The following is a 6229-nucleotide window of genomic DNA, read 5'->3' on the forward strand; positions in this document are numbered from 1 at the left end:
TTATCCCCTAGGGGAAATTCATCCAGTAACTCATCAGTAATAATAATAATATTAATAATAGTTGATAATAAATAATAAACAATAATAATTAGATTAGTCCACTTCCTTTGGCGGAGGCGTTGTACAGCCTGACGGCAATGGGGACGAACGATCTCCTGAACTGTGACACAGTCTTCATCAGGGGGTGGAGCTTTCTCAGTTGTTATGGAAACGGGTGTGAAGATATACAAGCTCGCATATGACAAATGAGCAAACTTCGACTACAGCTCGACTAAAGCAGTTGATCTTACTTAAGAAAAAGAAATTCTAGGGAAACGATTGCCTCAAAAAAAAATTAAGTAAATATAACTATTAGTTTCAGTTACGGTGACTTCATATCCATGTGTTAGTTTTACTGAAAATGTAATTGTGCAACTAAAAAAATGGCAGCTAAAGTTAACTTGCTCTTAAGTGGTAGCAACGTAAGTAAAACAAGTTAGTGTGACTTGTGTGGAAAGTTGTGTTTAGGAAACTGAACCTCGGATAAATCGAATAAGCACAACAAAGATCGATGGATTCACAGGATTATTTTAAGTAAAGACCAGTGTATTAATTAACTAAAGGAAGTATCCAATGAAACAAGCCAATTTCTAATTTCTATAAAGTAATTTTATTATAAGCTATAGTGATTTCTCACATTAAGAGGAAGTGCGCCTTCACTCATGGTTTAACTTGCTTTTTAAAGCTAGTAAAAACAAAGTAGAGTAATTGTCAATAACAGTAATATCAGTCACCGTGCAGAACAAAATCCACTCAATGTATGCCTGTTAACACATTACCCAAGAGCAAGCTGGGAAATTCCAACCACTTATCCCGAATATAAAACTCCAGGAACACAAAGTTACAATTCCAGTTTATTTACATGAACTTAGTTTTATACCTTCGTCAGGCAAAAACATTACTCACATTACACGAGTTGAATCAACAGGATAGTGAGAAATAAGTAAACTACACTAATGTAACTCAAGTCAGCAGAGATATGACCTTTTACAGTTTGACTGAAATTAATACAAGAGTAAGTAAGAGTACAAGTACAAGAGCACAGTGGATTTACGTCCTCTATTTATTTTCAGGGTGATAAACTCATGACAAACAAAGTCTCAGATCTCATTATGAATAACATGGTGGGTCTGAGATGAAGCAGCTGTGATGTTCACACCTCTCTTCTCTTCTCCTCTCTCTCTTTCTCACTGATAAGACAACAAGTGAGATGATGAGAATCAGAATTAAGAAAGAAAGAAAAAAATAACACTTCAACCACAACATTAGCCGAGTGCTCAGTCGTGATGCAGCTTCAGAGAAAGAGACGCAGATCTCTGGTTTTGCTTTTAGCTCATGTACTTTTGTTTTGCGTGACATTCGCAGTCAGAAGTGACGCAGCTGCTCCTGATCCAAGCCCACCACAGCTACACGTATGACTGCAGCCGCGTGTAAATGTGGAAAACATGTTGGTTTTCTCGTTTGAGTGACAAGAAATACTCGTTATGTGTTTACTATATGATATTCTTTATTTCTTTGTGTGGTTTTTAAGTCTCTGCACCATCAGCAGCTGCGGCCGGAGGTGTCCGTCCGTCCTCAACGTGATATCTCAGCAACACCGCGAGGGATTTTCTTCACATTTGTTACAAACATTCACCTGGACTCAAAGATGAACTGATTAGATTTTGATTGGTCAAAGGTCAAAGGTCACAGTGCGAGGCGGAAATTCTAGTTCATTACTTGTTTTCACATTGAAAAAAAAACACACAACTGTTATGAAGTAGACTGAGGCCGTTTGGAGTGAGCAGCCAGGTCATGCCGATTATCTACCGGGAAATCCTAGACGGCGTCTGCAGATTCAGAGTTACAGCATCACCAGTGCGACAGTTTGTGCCAGTGTGCACAAATGAAGGTGATAGGAAGGATACGAGCAGGTCGTCATGAAACTCAGCATGACCTCTTCTCTGAATACCAACCTCTGTCATCAGGAAGAAGACTCATGGTGCTAAAGTGCAAATCAACCCGATTTAAGCTACTGTTTGTTCCAGCTTCCATCAAGCTGCTGAACTCTGATGCTAAATCTTAGTGAGCAACACATACACAAGCACTTAGACACTTACTTTCTATTTAAATCGTCGCGTTGTCAGTGTCAAATATCTTCTTATATGTCCATAAAGACTTTCACATACACAGAGAAACACTTGTACTTATTTAGTTATTGTATAATCATGAAATAAAAGCAAATACAAACCATGTGCAGGAGACGCATGAAGCTACGATCTCATACAAAGACAAATTCAATTCATCATGAACAGCAATATTTTAAATAAGCAAGTATTAAAGAGGAAAATACTAAACACTGGATTTAATTTGACTGTAGCTGTGTCCAGTAGCTTAATATAGTGTATGACTTTTACTGATTTTACTCACGTCGTTGCTATAGCTACAGTGATATATGGAAAATGAGGTGGGAGAATGAATTCCCCCACAGAACAGTCAGTGTTTCATTTGTACTTTTTTGGTTTATATGGTTAATATGGCTGCTGAATCATTTTGACGCCCTGTATGAGAGTGACCGATGATTGATGTGATGATGTGAGGCAGTTAGAGCAGAAGCTATTAATACATCAATCAGGAAATCTGTTGTGTTTATTCTGCCCTTAACTATTTCATTTTATTCATTCATTTCTGTAACTATTAATGTAAAAAACACAAAAGATCAGGGATGAGTGTGGTTAGATTACAAGAAGGTTTTATACAAAAAAACGTTTTTCAAAATTAAATTCAAAGTTTGAGAAAAAAACAGGCAATAATTTATTATAAATGTTTGGATTCTGAAACAGGAACTTGACACAGTTTATCCAGAAGTAACATGGAATTAACTTTTTTATTTTTTTCACGACTCTCAGTCTCCCCCTGCAGGTTAAAATAAACACTGCTTTAAACTTTAAAACAGTAAAAGAAAAGTTGTGATGATTTTGACAAAGTTTTATCTAAGACTTAAAGGTTCATCTGTCTGCACGTGTTCAGGGTGTCGACGACGAGTTTCCGAGGGTCAGACAGGGATTTTTTATTTGTTTGTTTGTTTGTTTTCCCGAATTCTTTGTCAGTTTTCATGTCAAATCTTTGCAGTGTTTTGTGTTTACCTGAGACTCTTTGTTCTCCGCAGGTCTGGAGGAACTTCTGAAGCTGCGTTCAGATCCTCGGCAGCACTGACTCTCTCCGCTGAAGCCGCTGAAACTCAGGTCAGTGTTTATCACTACTTTGTCGCCATCAAGTGGGGAAAAGAAAAGCTGCAGCTAAATTAACCAACAAAAAAAAGGTGTATAAGGAAATGATACTACAACTCAAGTGGTTGACTCTCCTGTGCACATATGAAACCGAGGCTTTATTAACAGCTGGGCCTCGGACCTCAGAGCCACAGGGGCACCACAGGATTAAAGAGAATCATTATACAAACACAATCAACACTTTGAAAATACAAATAATACAATTAAATTGCAATTCGGAGGAAGAAGAAGTAAAATCGTTGAGAAATCCTCCTGAGGACTGAGGACTTTTAATTTCCACATATTGATCCCTGAACTGAGGAAGTTATCCGTCAAAAGTTTGGGTCGTTTTCCGCCACATAATTTATAGATTTGTTAAATATTGATTATTTAACAGCAGTTGACAAAATGCAGCTGCTGTTTCCAGGGATAAAATGAACTCTTTTAGAGGTGTTGCCGATCTTGTTGATTCTCATCTAGAAATATTGATCTGTGAGTAAAAGTTTGGCTAAATTACATATTTTGTTGATTTTTGGCATAAACAGAAGTAACTACAAACCTGGCAAAACAGACTGTTAACTTTTTATTTAATGAACTTAAAAAATGAAATCATTGGCAAATAAAATTTGCTTGGACACACAACTAAATCAGAAGTCAGTCAGCTCCTTGTCGGGTTTATATTTACTTATTTAAAAATAAATAACATGTAATTTGCCCAAACTTCTGCTTAGAAGTGTAGATGTCATCTTAAAGAGGCGTATAGATGCAGCTGCAGGCCATGATGTCACAGCTGTCATCGATTGCATACAAAACGATTTCAAATGCAAAATGGTGAACAGTTTCATATGAATCTAAATGTACAGTATGTAATAATAACAACAAAGATAATATAAAACTTTATTTGTATGCAAAGTGCTTTACAACAAAGAAATGACACTCAGCAAGAGCTTCACTTGAAAAGACAGAATTCACATAAAAACATGTTAAAAACTTTGATGGAAAATGAAAAACATGGAAAACAGTCATGTCAAATGAGGTGGAACAATTATACAATAATAAAATTTAAATAAATAAATAAATAGAATAAGTAAATAAAGAGTAGTCTCGCCTTTTATTTTCAACAAGATATTTTATATTTGGATTCTTACATTCTGAACATGTTTTAGTCTTTTCTCAGTTTCAGTTAAATGCAGATTATAGGTTATACCAAGATCAATATCAAGATTTGAATTAAAAAAAACTTCTTACTCATTGTTGTTGCTTCATCAGTCGTTCCACCATGACAGTGTGCTGCTGGCACTTCTCTAAAACCCTGTTAAAATGCCACTTTCACTTGAAGTATCAACCAGTTTATTGGTGTTTGGGCAAATCATTCTGTGGCAATAAAGATGATCAGTTAAAAGTGGCAGTTTGAGAAAACATCGGGTTAATTTACTCAATATCAACATCATAACTGACACTTTCCACCCAGACCACAACCATAGATAAACAGTCTGGGATGACATGTACATTTATATCGTTGCACTTCATTGCTTCACATTGTATTGCATAGTTTTCTTATCTTATTCTTCTTATTTTTTTTTATCTAATGAGCCTGAAAGAGCTTCGTCATTCTGTTCATGCAAAAAGAGCCAAAGTGAAGACGTTGAGTAGCGCCTCAAACTGTCGTCGCAAGCTCCAGTAATTTGCATAGAAATGTCTTTTGTTGTGTCTTAGTTGCAAAGTTTAAATCTCGCATGCAAACACAGAAGAATTGAAATGTTAAATAGATGAAACAAACTGGAATCAGAACACGAAAAATAAATGTACTGAAGGTGAACTAATGAAGATCAAAGAAAAACATGTTTTAAAAGCGACTCTGGATCCAGTTCAGCTTTTAGTGCAGCTCTACATATTCTATTATCAGGTATGTGGCAAATATAACTGTGACTTTGATGAGTCTCTTCAGTGATAAAGGTTAGAAAGAGTCTCAGGCACCATAATAACCAGCCCACAATAACAGCACATTGTCTTTTCTTTCTTTTATACAGTTTGTATCCCAATAAATACAGTTAACTTGCACCGATACCTTTTACTCAGATCTGTGAAGAGTTGGGTTTAAATGAGACAAAACGTGTTGGTTTCAGGCCTGCTCGTGTACAAGACGTGTGTTTCTGTGGTTATATGATATTATTATTATGTATTTTATTTATTTATTTTAATTTGTATGCCTCCGTCCCAGCCTGACCTGTAGCACCCAATAACAACAAACAGGAAAACGTGGCTCGTATATTTGGTTTGAGAAGGGGAAGAGTTTTTAGACCAAATTACATTTTTCTTTTTATTGTTTCACTCTTCAAGTAAAACGTCGCTGTAACTGTTGAATTCTTCCAAAAAACAAACTTTTTTTAAAATTATTTTAGGGGGGAAAAAAAGTGTTAATTTACCCAGAATTCATTGTACCCACAGTCAGGCTTAAGATAGTCAAGAACTAAACTGCTTTGTGCAACGGAAGAACGTCTGTTGCTGGTGAGGCTGCTGTTTCTGTGGTTTTACTGTCACCTGACATTTACGCTTCACTGATTGTAACCTCCAAACCAAAATGTAGCGAGCTCTAGTGATGCGGTGATTAGTCGATTAATTGATCAGTGGATCAGCAGAAAGTTAATCAGCAACTGTTTCAATAACCACTTAATCATTTTAAACAAAAATACCAAATCTTCTTTGGTGACAGTTTCTCCAATGTGATGATTTTCATGTCATTGACTGAATATCTTTGCAATTTGGACACGAAACATTTTTCTCTATAGACTCAATAATTTATCAATTAATCAAAGAAATAATCAGTTAATAAGGAATAAATAAAAAACACAAGTCAGCTGCAGTTTAAATCCTTTTGACATGATTTATTTTTGATTCTCAACTCTCTTTTGTTTCTGTTACAGTCGTTTTTAGAAAATAAT

This window comes from Seriola lalandi, unplaced genomic scaffold, assembly GCF_002814215.2.
Source record: "Seriola lalandi dorsalis isolate HSWRI2012SDOR001 ecotype SW California unplaced genomic scaffold, Sedor1 jcf7180002054876, whole genome shotgun sequence".
NCBI lineage: Eukaryota > Metazoa > Chordata > Actinopteri > Carangiformes > Carangidae > Seriola > Seriola lalandi.